Raw genomic sequence first — 14228 nt, 5'->3', positions numbered from 1 at the left:
CAAATTTGCAGATGGCATGAAATCAGGAGGGCCAATTGAGATCAGGAGGAAGGACAGGATGATTACACGACATTCATATTTTTAGCATGTTTTGGAGTCGCAGACCTAACAAGGTCCTCCTCCGCCTAGGACAGGATAGTTACCCCGAGACACCAGGATCTGAATGAAAGCTCAGCTTCTAACTAGTGCTAAATCAGATCCACATTTTCGCATGAAGATTGTTTGTACTCTATTCCTCAGAATCTTCCTCTACAAAATGGAAATTATGTGAACACACATCACTCATTTTTTCATAGGTGTGCAGTAAGGAATAAATTATGACTTCTTTTACACTTAGTACTAGCTAAATGGCTTGTCACTACCTAAAATTCACCATATCAAAGACATGTTCTTGTTCCTGTTACTTTTGTCTCTTAGCTTGCTTCTCCATTATCCTTGGTCCCTGGAACTGCTTGTTTGTCCTGACTCCCATTAACGATGACAATGGTGGTGATAATCATAATATTAATTACTTTTTCTTGAGCATTTTCTTGATTCCCAGCATTTTCCCAAACATTTATACCATGAAATAATTTCTGTTAAGGTCATCTCCTTTTATAGATGATAAGAAATGAGGCACAGAGAGGTTAAGTAACTTGTCTGAGGTCACACAGCAAGGTAGAGGTAGAGCTGGAATCAAACTGAGGTTTGTGTGATTCCAAAGCCCCAGCATTTGCTCACCACATTATGCCCTCTCACTAGACTACCACAGCTACTCCAGGGCACTCCGAGTCCAGTCAGCCATACAAGTGCACGGTTTCCCTCTGTACCCCAGGGCTGGGTTTGGATCCTCTCACTTTGAGCTGGGGGAACTTCTGACTTCCCTTTAACAGGCTACTGACTCACATCTACTTCTAAGTGGTGGTGACTCACTATACACAATGAGGCCTCCTAGGCAAGAATTGCATAAAGGGTCAACTTAACCTTTAATGACTGCACTATTTTCAGATTGCCAGGCAATGGAGAAAGGCAGCTAAGACTACAAAATCTACCCTTTCTTAAACATAAAAATATATTTTAAAATTTTTTTAAAAAGTAAACTTAAAAACACCCACAGCTATTGATGATAATGATGATGATGACAACTTTTACTAAGCACTTGCATATATTAACCCCATAAGGTATAAACTCTTAGTGTCTCTATTTTCTAGATGAAGGAGCTGAGGCACAGTGGTTAAGTAACCTATTAAGGTCACTCGGCCAGGAAGTGGTGGCTGAGATTTGGCCCCAGGCAGTCTGCCTTTCTGGAGACCTTGATCACCATGATGCTGTGTTGCTAAGGGAGCAAAAAAAGTGGTTCCAATTATTCAAGTGAAAATCTAAATGCTCAATGGGAGAAAGAAGAGAGAGGCAATCATAATCCTAATATTTTCACATGTATTTTTAAATCTTATGACATCTCCTATAAGGAGCTAATGAAGAAGGAAGCATGTGTCAGGGCCCCCAAATGGCCCTAGTGTTCTAGTTCCTCCACAGTCCCACTTGGCAGAGGACAGAGAATGCCAAGCCTCCAGGCCAGAACATGTTGGTAGGAACACCAGGTCAGAGTCTCTTGCCTCCAGCGCTGATGGTTTCCACCTGCCAACTCCAAAGAGAAAGAGAAAAAAAGGAAATCCAAGTGGATAAGCGAACAAGGTCAATGCACGAGTGTTTCTAAGTTTACATTACGAGACATCTAAATGCTAAGCATAGAGTGTAGAAGAAAATGCTAGATTCTTGGGCAGAAGACCTGGAATCTGGTGCTGATTCTACAGTCACCAGTGTGTGAACCTGGGCCTGGCTGTCTGAGCCTTGTTTCCTCAAACGTAAAGTGAGCTAATGACATTAGTTCTAAAACCCTTTCCAGCTCTGAAATGCTATCATTCTAACAGTTGCCCGGTGATCAGGAAAAGCTGGAAGCCCAGGTAGCTGATACGATGTGTGTTTGGGCACATGCATGAGCATGTGTGCTGGAGAGGGTGGTGGCGTTAAGGGGTAGAGCAAGAAAGAGCCTAGCTGGGCTGCTCTGCCCATACTATGACACCGCTCTTCCAAAAGGCCTTCTGCGTCACCCATTTTTCACTTTATTTTGTTTCACTGCTAGAGTTCCCACCTCTTATAAATTCACTTATGTTAATAATCTTTTTTAAATGCAAAAACACCTCTATAAGGGATAAGGAAAATTAGCCTTTCATACTTTAGTGTGAATTATTTCATTAGCCTACCTTCCTGCAAACACCCAAGTTCATATCAAATAGCCATTTAGATTAGAGGGTGAAGAGGAAAAAATAAGGGAAGCAGGTAGATAGCTTGGGAGCTTAGAAGACTTTGGTGTAATGCAGGCCTGATTTCGGGGTTGCCCAGAGCAATAGAAAGATATGGGACACTAGGAGACGGGACAATAGACTACGAGGAGGTGAGGAGATCGAAAGCCAAAGACTTTCAGAAGTGGAGGGATCCATGCTTCTGGATCTTTCTCCACATTCCCTTTCCTCTTTTCCCTGCATCTGGCACAGGCTCATGATAGGTTCCTATGGGCTCCTTAGGGGACCTAAGTTTCATCAAAATATGGGAAAAATGCTCAGATTTCTAAACATTCATCTTACAAATTAATTAACAAGAAACAGCCCATTCGTAATTTCATACTTACCTACGTGTGTACATTTAACTGTGGAAAAGAATGTGGGAGTGGGACAAATGAGGCTTCTCTTTCCTCCACATTTCTGGGAAGGTGAATTGTCTGACATAAAGGAGAGAATCAAGCAGAAAATCAAGAAACAGATTTCAAGATTTACCAAGATAAAGCAACAAATTAGAGGCAGGCAAGATTAGAACTCACCTAATCTGAAAATATCCACTTCTTCTAATAATCAATGAAATAAATTATAGAAAAACATAGCACTCCCCAGTGATTAAAAGGCAGGGTGAAGTTGATGGGTTCTAGAATCGAAAGATATCGGTGTGCTTACAAGCCAAATGACCTTGGCCAAGTCTTTTAACCTTTCTGACCCACAGTTTCCAATGAATTACCATGTGAATGAGCTTCATAAACAGTAAAGTGCTATACAAGTGTTAGCTGGTGATATATAATAAGAATAATGTGTAAGAAGAATGACAGCATGAACTATGTGCCAGGCATGTTCTTTACGTGCAGTATGTCATTTAACCCTCACAGCTCACCCTGTAAGGAGAGTACTACTACAGGGACACAGTATAACGCGGTATTTATGAACTTGGTCTCTAGAGCCAGACAGAGACGGCATGGAGTTAAATGCTGTGCCACTCTGTGAGTTTGAACAAGTTACTCAACCTTTCTGAGCTTCAATTGCTTCATTTGTAAAATGAAGATATTAATAGTACCTTCCTCATGGGATTATTTTGGGGATGAAATGAGATAATGAATGCATGTGACATAATTAGCACAGTGGCCAGCACATAAAAAGTCATAAACAAATGCTAGATATTATATTGGTTCTCATTTTACAGCCTTGCTGAGAGTAAGCGCTTTGCCCAAGGACACACAGTTCATAAATATAAGGGGCTCAAGCCTGGTTCTGTTTGACCCAAAGCCCCTGCTCTTAACTGCTGTTTTATTTGTCTATCTTGCCATTGATTTTTCTGACCCACAGAAAATTGAAGCAACATACTAATTATCATCATTTGTTTTGCCTTTATTAGGTTACCACTTGAACTGTTAGTCTGTAACCATAAACACTCAAGGAAAATATTTTCTATAGAGGGCATTTTAGAGAAACAATATTATTATTTTAAAATATTATTTTAAAAGACCCCTCAGAGTAATCCATAGTAGAGTTCAAGCCTCTCAAAAAAGCATGGTGACACACTCATGATTTAGGACTTAAAAATTATTAGTTTAAATTTTATCTTCTTCTCTTTTCAGCTAAGCTTCAGGTCAATAAAGAGCATTAAGTGACCAAAAGTTCCATCACAGAAGAAAGAAGAAGAAAGCGTCTGGGTAATCCACAAACTGTGACATGCTTCTCCCAGAAAGTTAAGGGATGGGTAGAAAATTGAGAACTATAATTTTTATAGGCAAAAATGTTTAAGGAAACATACTAACTTAAAAAATTTGTGTTAATAAGAGGTTCACATTACTGAACTCCTAGGAGAGGTGGCAGGTAAACGTAGCCCATTATTGTAGTGAGGAATAGAAATTCCCCTCTTTCAGAATAAATGAACACAGCGTCTTTGTTCTTTTTAAACAATAATAAATCTGAAGAATGGACTCAAGCATATGGGTAGGCTGAGAGGATAACCATTCTGGAATTGGCCGACAGACTAAATGCCCCAAGATCTTAATGCATTTTTTTAAGCATAGTTATTATTGTCTTTTTCTGGGCCACTTTTCAAAAAAGCTCTAATTGTTGCAGAAGTCCTGTGAAGTGCTTTTGAAAGATCCTGATTAAGTGATAAAGGATCATCAAAGAGATTTGCTTGAGTTCATATGCATTTGATTCATATTTATAATTGTTATTTAAATGGGTTAAGCAATGATAAGTTGGAGTTCTCTGCATTTCATTAAGAGACATGACAGGCCGGGCGCGGTGGCTCATGCCTGCAATCCTAGCACTCTGGGAGGCCGAGGCGGGTGGATCGCTCAAGGTCAGGAGTTCGAGACCAGCCTGAGCAAGAGCGAGACCCTGTCTCTACTAAAAAAATAGAAAGAAATTATCTGGCCAACTAAAAATATATAGAAAAATTAGCTGGGCATGGTGGCGCATGCCTATAGCCCCAGCTACTCGAGAGGCTGAGGCAGAAGGCTTGCTTAAGCCCAGGAGTTTGAGGTTGCTGTGAGCTAGGCTGATGCCATGGCACTCACTCTAGCCCGGGCAACAAAGCGAGACTCTGTCTCAAAAAAGAAAAAAAAAAAGAGAGACGTGACATATATGTGCACATTCACAGTCCTCTTGCGAGGAAGATCAGCTTTGAATGTACATTATTGGTATATGAAATATGAAAGTCTTAGGGTATCTATTATGAACAAAGTATACATGTAAGAATATTACTGACAATTTAGTGGGACAGAAAAGCCACTTTGTCCTGTCCCTTCTTCCTTCTAATGAGGATGTGGAGGCTGGGCATAGTGGCTCATGCCTGTAATTCTAGCACTTTGGGAGGCCAAGATGGGAGGATCGTTTGAGGCCAGGAGTTCAAGACCATCCTGAGCAAGAGCGAGACCCCCGTCTCTACAAAAAATAGAAAAAATTAGCTGGGCATGGTGGCATGCACCTGCAGTCCCAGCTACTCAGGAGGCTGAGGCAGGAGGATCCCTTGAGCTCAGGAGTTTGAGGTTGCAGTGAGCTATGATGATGCCACTGCACTCTAGCCCAGGTGACAGGGCAAGACCCTGTCTCAAAAAGAAAAAAATAATAATAATGAGGATGTGGAAGGGAGCTTAGAAGACCCCGAGAAAGGCCTTAGAAATCGATTAGCCAAGTCAAGGAAGGCACAAACTAGAACACGGTGCATTTGCCTTGGGCTGTGTTTGTAATGCGCCTTCCGTAAGATTTGCTTCTGCCTGAAGCTTACGGCTCATCAGAGCAGAAAGAGGCAGCAGAGCTACCGGTGGGAACCACTGGTTTTGGTAAACAACGAGCCAACTTCTCCCCAAGGGAGCAGATCAGAGGAGATGTAATAAACTATGGAGAGAAGAAACTCTCCAGCAGTTCAGAGGCAGCCAGGAAAGAGACTGCCTCTCCTGATTGACCTTGGCTGCTGCAGTAATGTTGAACATGATCTTATACTGGCCTTGGTTAATGGGCAGAGGGATTCGGGTATGATCTAGAGCACTCAGCCACTCTTAGAAGCCTGCATAGGTAACAGCTACCTAGGCTGCTAGCCACAGCTAAGTAATTCTCTGCTCAAACTAGTCTTGAGTTCAGTTCGGACTGATTCTGAGAGGGGTATGTATTAAAAGGATTTGTCACCAGCTGGGCTCCAGAGTTCAAGTTGTTCCGCCCTACAGATCTGGAAAGAGATAATTGCTCTGAAACTATTATAGTTGCATTCATAGTACATCTGGACCTAGGTTGTTTGACCTCAGAAAACCTAAAATGGAAATAATGCAATTATCTAAGCTAAAGACAATTTAATAAAAAACAGTACTAAGAAGCTAAGAAAAGGAAATTTATCTTTGATGCCACTTCTTTGGCTTAGCAATGGAATGTGTATCTTTCATAAAGATGAAAGATGCATGAAAGGCTGAAAAGAAGGTGTTGTTTTCCACTGAGTTCAGTAAGTGTTTGCTATCACCTGTTGTGTGTCAAAACACTGTGCTAGGACTGGGGACACCAAAAAGAGTAAGACTTTTTCCCTGTTCTAAAGGAGCATGCCGTCTAGGTAGTGGGGAAGAGAGAGAAAGATGTACGCCAGTAACCACGACGCGAGCCATCATGAAACAAATGAAGCCAGCAAGTATTATAGGCATTCTGAAGTGTCTGCTTAACACATTCCCTCCATTTTGGGAAAACAATCCCTGGACTACCCACTCAGTCAAGCTTCTGCGCTTATGCTTATACAGTGCAGCCAGTTCTCCTGGCCAATCAGATTCTCGCTCCCAGAAATGTACAAGTAGAGCTCCCTGAAGCTAGTTGATCTCTATTAGCTCTTGAACTGAGATGACTGCTGAAGGAAAAAAACAACAAGAAAGTAAAGAAATAGACCTACTCAGAGAGGTAGAAATGGGAATCCATGTGGGGAGAGAGAGAAAAAGAGAGAGAGAGAGAGAAAGGTAGGGGGTAGAGAAACAAGAAGCTCTGGTGGAGGCTTCCTGAATTTAGGTCCCTTAGGATGTTCCTGATTCTGAATAACCCCCCTCTTCTCTCCCCAAGACTGGTTCTAATGGGTCCCTTTTTCTTGCACCCAACAGAGTGAAAGTGAAGCTCAGTGGTTCAGCCCAGTCCTTGTCAGTTGCCAAGCACTGTGCTGGTTCCGGATGCACAGCGAATAAATCGAATGCACAGGCAGTTTGAGGCCTAGCAGGGATACAATAGTTAGTATGTACTATAAAAGAAGTGCTAAGAGGACTCTGGGGAGGGAACAGCTTTTAATTCTTTAGGAGAATTTTTGGAAGACTTTACAGAGGATGTGGCATTTGATCTAAACCTTGACAGGTGAGTAGGATTTCAACATGTTTGGTGGGATCATGCATCTCAAGGGGAGGAAAAGATCCTTCCCACTGAGAAGGCAGGAAGGTTATATTAAGATGTTACTGCTATACTTCATTGCCCCTCTAATTTTCAACCAGGCTCCAGAATAGCAAGCTAGTTTGCTCCCTGTGACCTGCAGGGCAAATCCAGCCTGCTACCTGTTTTTGTACAGTGCAGCCTGCAAGCTAAGAATGTTTTTTATGTTTTTAACTGGTGGTTGGAAAAAAAATCAAAAGATATTTCATGAGTTCTGAAAATTATAGGAAGTTCAAATTTCAATCTCCAAATAAAGTTTTTTTTTTCTTTGAGACAAAGTCTCACTCTATTGCCCAGGCTAGAGTGCTGGGGCATCAGCCTAGCTCACAGCAACCTCTAACTCCTGGGCTCAAGAGATTCTCTTGCCCCAGCCTCCCCAGTAGCTGGGACTACAGGGCTGTGCCACCATGCCCGGCTAATTTTTCTATTTTTAGTAGAGACAGGGTCTCACTCCTACTCAGCCTGGTCTAGAACTCCTGACTTCAAGTGATCCTCCTGCCTCGGCCTCCCAGAGTGCTAAGATTACAGGTGTGAGCTACTGCACCTGGCCTCCAAATAAAGTTTTATTGGAACATAACCACTCTCATTTGTTCATATATTGTCCATGGTTGCTTTCACACTACAACCACAGAGTTAAGTAGCTGCAGCAGAGACCATATAGTCTGCAAATACTAAACTATTTCTTTCGGGGCCTTTGTAGAAAATGGTTGCTGACCCACGCCCTACACTTCAGCCTTCAGAAGTTTCCTTTGAACATTTATGATGGGGAAGATGCAGCCTTAGAGGGAGTAATAGAGATAAAATGTGTATCGATATGTACTTTTTATGGTTGTTTTGAGAATCATCCATAATATGCATTTAGTGAAGATGTGAAATAATTTATATATTTTTAGATCCCATAAAAATATACATATATAGTCTGAAAAAATATACAATGAGCTATCAATATTGGTTACTTCTGAGGTGTGGATTATGGGGAACTTAATAAAAACCACAATAATAATATCAATAATAACTACTTTATATTGACTGTGTACTATGTTCCAAGCACTGTGCTCATTGCTTTATGTATATATCATCTTTTTTAAATTTCCCAAGAATTCTATGATATAAGAACTATTATTGCCCTCATTTAACAAATGAGGAAACTGAGGAACAGGAGAGTTAAATAACATGCCCAAGATCACACAGTTAGTATTAGGGAGCCAGAATATAAACACAGATGGTTGGAACCCAGTGCTTTCTCTCTTTCAAGCACACTACACTTGGACTTCTTATGTGATGCGTTTCTTGTTAGAATTTTTTAATGCTGACCATCTAGTACTTTTGTAATAAGGAAAAACATAAACTTTTAAAGAATAAATATATGAAGTACATAGCATGCTGCCTGGCACATAGTAAAGATGATAATAATGAGAAGGAGGAAGAAGAGGAGGAAGATGATGAGGACAGCTTACATGTATTGAGCTTTTCCTATGATCCAGGTTCTGGTGCCATGTAGCAGGCACTTCGCTTGCTAATTTAATTGAGGCGGCACTGAATAAACCATTGTTGCTGGTATTATTCCTATCACCAGCATGTGTTTCTTAGAGCCACCAGATGGCTGTGTGGGTCTGGGAAAGAGCATGGCACCCCAAGTCTCCATTCTGGGGGTTAGCAAACAGCTTTCTTAATGCTTCCACTCCTTCCTTGCAATTTCAAGTGGTCCGAGAATGAGTGTGAATGGGTGGGCCAGACGACTGCTGGGGTCAGATGGAGCAGAGTTCTAAATCTGGCTCCAGAACTTACTAGCTCTGTGGCCTTGCTCTAGTCCTTACGTTGTCACAGCTGGATATATTTATCCCATTTTTCCAATCCCACCCACACGAAGCACAGGATAGCAGGTAGTTGAGGCCACTAGGGAGGCCCTGCTGCCCCACTGGCAGGCCTCCCCGTAGCCTGAGTGCCTCTCATGAAAGATTCATTTCTTTGGGTTAAAGCTCTGCCAAGGAGAGGTGACATATTAAGCCACTGACACCGTGGCAATTTAATTTCATGGAATCACAAGATGTTAGAGCTAGGAGTCACCTAGAGTCTAAAGCCTCATTATTCCTGCATCTAAACCCATCCTTTCCTTTCTCCATCTACAATGGAAGAGGTGTCCCTGCTCCTGTCTAAGCTAATCCTTCTGCCCGTACTCTGGACCCCACCTCTCCTCCCTCTCAGAGACCTCCCTCTCTCTAGGGCTTTCCCGTGCCGGCACCCCTCCCCCTCCGCAGGCTTCTCTCCATCGGTATTTAAATAAGCTCAGTTCTCTCTCATCTTAATAAAATAAAAAAAGCCTTCTGGTGCCTCACACCCCTCTGCAGCTACTGCTTTACCTTACTTCTGTCCTTCTCAGTCCAACTTCTTGTAAGAATTTCCTGTAAACTTTGAGGGGCAGACGAGAGAACTCCAGGTATTTAGCGCAGGCCTGTGTTTACCTGGGGTCTCAGTCAGCCTGGAGGAGGGAAAGCGGAGTGGTACGGAAATTGGTTGAGGAATGAAGGAGAGGAAAGTGGAAGGTTCCTGTAGACAAACTGCCTACTTCTTAATTTTACCTGAAATCAATACTAACTCTGCACAACAATTAATAAATTACATTGGGTTTGGGTACCTGCTCCGAGGATGCTAGCTGGTACTGTGAGGGAGTCCAGTACCTCCTACATCACTGCCTTTGAATTGTTCACAGCTTCGTCTGGATGCTCAGTTAAGGCGTCAACACAGGGCAGTGCATGATTAGGGCTAAATGGTGCTATAGGTTAGCGATCCCCAGACCATAAGCATCAGCATCATTTGGGAACTTGTTAGCAATGTACATTTTCAGGCCCTGTCCCAGATCTGCTGAATCGGAAACTCTGGGGTCCCAGCAACCTGTGTTTTAAGATGCCCTGCTGGTGATTCTGACTCATGCCAGGCTTCGAGGACCACTGGTGTAGGCAGTAGGAACCACTGTGAGCTGGAAGTTCAGGTCAGATTTGTGGGGCATTTGGCGTTTAAATTTGATTCTGATCAATGAGGTAGAGCAAAGGGTGGATGGCTATTCAGAAAGAGCAAATGCGTGGGCATTGGGATGCATAAGCTATAGACAGGGTGGAGGGAGGGGGTGCAGTGGGGGCAGAAGGAGGGCAAGGATGGGGGACCAGGAGCCACAGCCTGGCTGACGTGGAGGTCCCTGCAGAGGATGGTGGTGGGGCCAGGAAGCCTTGACTACCAGCTCTCATCTGGAGAAATAGAAACCTCTTCTGCTTCTCTCTATAAAGAGGGCTCCACCTACTACATCTAATTTCTTTCTTTCCTTTACCTTCACAGGCATTCTCTCCCAGCCTCTCATCTCCGGAGGTGAGGATCACCCCTCTCCTTTGATCTCTGCCGCTCTGATCCAGGATGGCATCTCGCTCCCTGCCTCCCCCGTCAGTACTGCCTCCTTCTTCCTCTGAATCCACCCCCTCACTACTGCTACAGATGAAAAATTATAAACCACTCTTTTGAAAAACTGTTCCTAGAGAGGCTACATGATTTGAACAAGTTCCTATTCAAAGCGTCAGGGGAGCTACACCTGCCTCTTAAATTCTGACAGTGTGTACCAGCGATTCATTCGGCATGAATCAGAGGACGCTTTTCGGAGCCGACTTTATACTGTGCCTCGACAGTTAAGTTACACTGGGGGCCCCGTGGCAGGCTCCACGTGGTGCGATCGGAAGCAGCTCCCTGTGGGAAGTCCCTTCCAAAGCCCAGAGGAATCCTTTAAGGCGGTGCAGCCTTGTTTCCCAGTGGGATCTTCGCTGAAGACAGAGCCTCGCAACGCAGCACCTTCAGGCTCTGATGTTTCCAGCACCTTATTCCCAGCTCGATGTTGCGGGACGTGCAGCGGCTGATGAATGCACTGGAAGAAGGGATTCTTTTTTCTCTCAGAGGTTTTCATCAGAAGACCAAGGTTTGAAGCCTGAGCTCTTCTATTTGCCAGCCAGATGATTTTGTCTAATTCGTATAACTTCGTTCGGATGCCCTCTCTGTAAAATGCAGATCATAAGAGCAACTCACAGAGCCGCTGCGAGGATCCCCTGGGAGGGGGAAGTGCAGGAAAGTTAGGTAGCCCTGCACGACCTTGCCCTTACCGCGCTGGTGTCTGAATTGGTCTCCCTTTTCCTCTGTCCTCTCCCTATCCCATGAGACCTCGTCCGGCGTGGTGAACTGGTTTTCCCAAAATATAACTTTCATTAAATCGGTGGGATAATATTTCAAGATGTTAATGACATTTCCCACCTCCATTTCACCTCCCAGCATTTCTTTTCACCTTTCACCTTTCGGTCACCAGGTGGTGTGAGGGACACGACAGAGACAAGTGCTGTGAGCACTGGGGTCCCGGCCTTTCACCACCACAGACAGGAACAAAGACGTACGTCCCAGGCAGGGTGCGGCGTGACGGTGACAGCGGCCAAGGCCCTTCCCCAGAGCCTGCTGAGCAGCCTGGGCATGGTCTCCACCTCGAGCATGAGGTGCTGGCTCATCCTCAAGGGGGTGTTTTCACCACAGCCTGGAATGGGGATTCGAATAAAGTTCCATTTTAGCTCTCAGATGTTTTAGCTTGAGACTTGACATTTAAAAATCTGCTCCTGACCGTGTGGCTTCCCTAGTCACAGGGCTTTGACACCTCGTTAGTCTTCACACTCCAGTCCTGAAGTTGTTCTGTCGTCTCGGCTCCCTACAATCTGATCCGCCCCCCCAACTCCCCCCAACCCCCCCCTCACCCCCCCATCCCAGCCTAGTCCCTGGCCCATTCCTGGCTCCTGGGCTCCAGCTGGGATGACCCCACTCCCCACTGGGCCCCCCACCTGCAAGTCCCACAGCTTCCCCAACTCATCCTCTATTTCACTTCCTGTAGCTCCTCCCACTGGTGACGGCCCACAAGAAACGCAAATGGAGAAGCAGAAACCTGGAGTCATTCTAGTCCACCTCTGCTTTCTCCCCATCTAATCAGTCACAATGTCCAGTGGAGCCTACTTGCTAAACATTTCTGGATTCTGTTTCTTCCTCTGTATTCGCACCCCCACTGCTTTGGTTCCCACCTCATTATTTTTATTCTGACTTTGGCTTCTGCCTCTTCCCTGGCCATCCCCTCCCCAGCCCTCCACGCTGCAGAGAAGTAGCGGAGTGTAAGCACCATGAGTTCGGCCCTGGAGACAGAACATCTTCTTTCTGCTTCTTACTACTTGACTGACCTCGGGCAAGTTTGTGCATCTCTCTGGAGATGGAAAAGGTTATCATGAGATTGAATACTTATAAATCACAGTTGGGCCTAAACAATGTAAATAATGTAAGCCATTGCTATCATTATCTTTCCAAAATGCAAATGTGATATGCCATTCCCTGTGAAACCTTTCAGTGATTGCCCTGTCCTCTGGATAAAGCCCAAATTCCATAGACTGTCCTCAAAGTGCCTTTATGATCTGATCTCCAGCCGTCTAACTACCTTATTTCCCACCACAATGCCCCCCAGTGCTCCTTTGCACTTGGTGTCCCTGCTGCCTACAGCACCCTCGGATCCCTTGTCATCCACTGAGCCCACGGCTCATTATCTGGGAGAATGATGCCCTTCTGCATACTCCTTTTCACATACCTTGCTTGTTACACTTCTCATGCCGTAACAGACATTTTTCGGTATGTGTCAGCCCCTTCCATTAGACTACAAACTGTTTGAGGGAAGGAAGGATGTCTTATTCATCTTTCAAGCACATAATAGATATTTCAAAAAAAGTTTGTTCAATGCATTGGCAAATAAATAAAATAAAAGCCAGGTTCATCCTTGCTTCTAAGAGTTTCCTCAATGCCAACCCTCACCCCCATCTGTTTAGATTATACCAAGCCTTCAAGGATCAAATCAAGCCCCTTCACCCTCGGAAAGCCATACCAGACCACTCAACAGGGCAAGTCTGATAATGCTAACACCTAGCAAACTTCCTGGTGGCTTAAAGCATGATAATGTTCTGCCCTGTATTGGAGGTATCTTCATACAGATGGATACCAGTTCCTTACTAAAGTACAGGCTCCTTGAGGGCAGGGATGTAGCTTCCCAAGCTTCTTATCCCTTATGGCCTGCAGCATAGTGGTTGTTCAGTAAGTTGTTTATTAAATAATCAGTCAGTAAATGAATGTATGCAAGAATGAACAAATGAATTGACGTCTCCTTTGTCTTAACTTATTGTAGCAGTTGCCTGTTTTGTGCACTTTGGGATATAGCCATACATGATTTTGCTTTATTATCTAATGTATTTTCTCTGCAAGAGATTGTAAGCTCAAGAGCAAGGGCTGCCTTATAGTGCTTTTCTTTTCCCCACAACCCTGAGGACAGCACTGCAAAAAACAGTAGAGGTTTTGTAAATACTTCTTGAGGAATTGAACCAGCCCCTCTGACTAGGAATGGAAGTTACAAACTGTAAAGAAGAAATTGGTCTGGTGTATTACAACCAGTTCCACCCAGTGTACGTGCTTCTTCGAGGCACTGTTTTTCTCATGTTCAAGTCTGTCTCTCTAGCCTGCGGCTAAACATTACAACCAGCTCGGTTCCCACTACTCTCATCCTAGTCGGTGCCAATAGCAGTTTTCCTGGGGATCCTTCTTCAGTTACAGCCTGCCATTGCCTGCTCCTACTCTAAGTTGATCTTGAGGACAAAACTTTGGCTTTATTATCAGCCTGCAGACCTGGTAACAGCGGAATGATTATTTTTATAACAACAGCAATAGCTAGCATTTAGTGAGAGCTTGTGATGTGGCTCTCACTAGGTGATAAGCTAACTGCTTAGAAATATTATTTAATAACAATGCCTGATTATATTTTATCATAAGAGAGTTGAACAGTTCAGAAATACACAGAATGACATGAAATCCTGAGCCCTTTTTTCCTGGATTTTGTCAATGAATCCTTCTAACAATAACAATAGTTGACTAATGTATAACCGGGCACTATTTTATGCATTTCACATACAC

The sequence above is a fragment of the Lemur catta genome, chromosome 3, assembly GCF_020740605.2.
Source record: "Lemur catta isolate mLemCat1 chromosome 3, mLemCat1.pri, whole genome shotgun sequence".
In the NCBI taxonomy this organism is placed as follows: Eukaryota; Metazoa; Chordata; class Mammalia; order Primates; family Lemuridae; genus Lemur; species Lemur catta.
The sequence above is the reverse complement of the archived record's forward strand: the minus strand, read 5'-3'. Positions refer to the sequence as shown.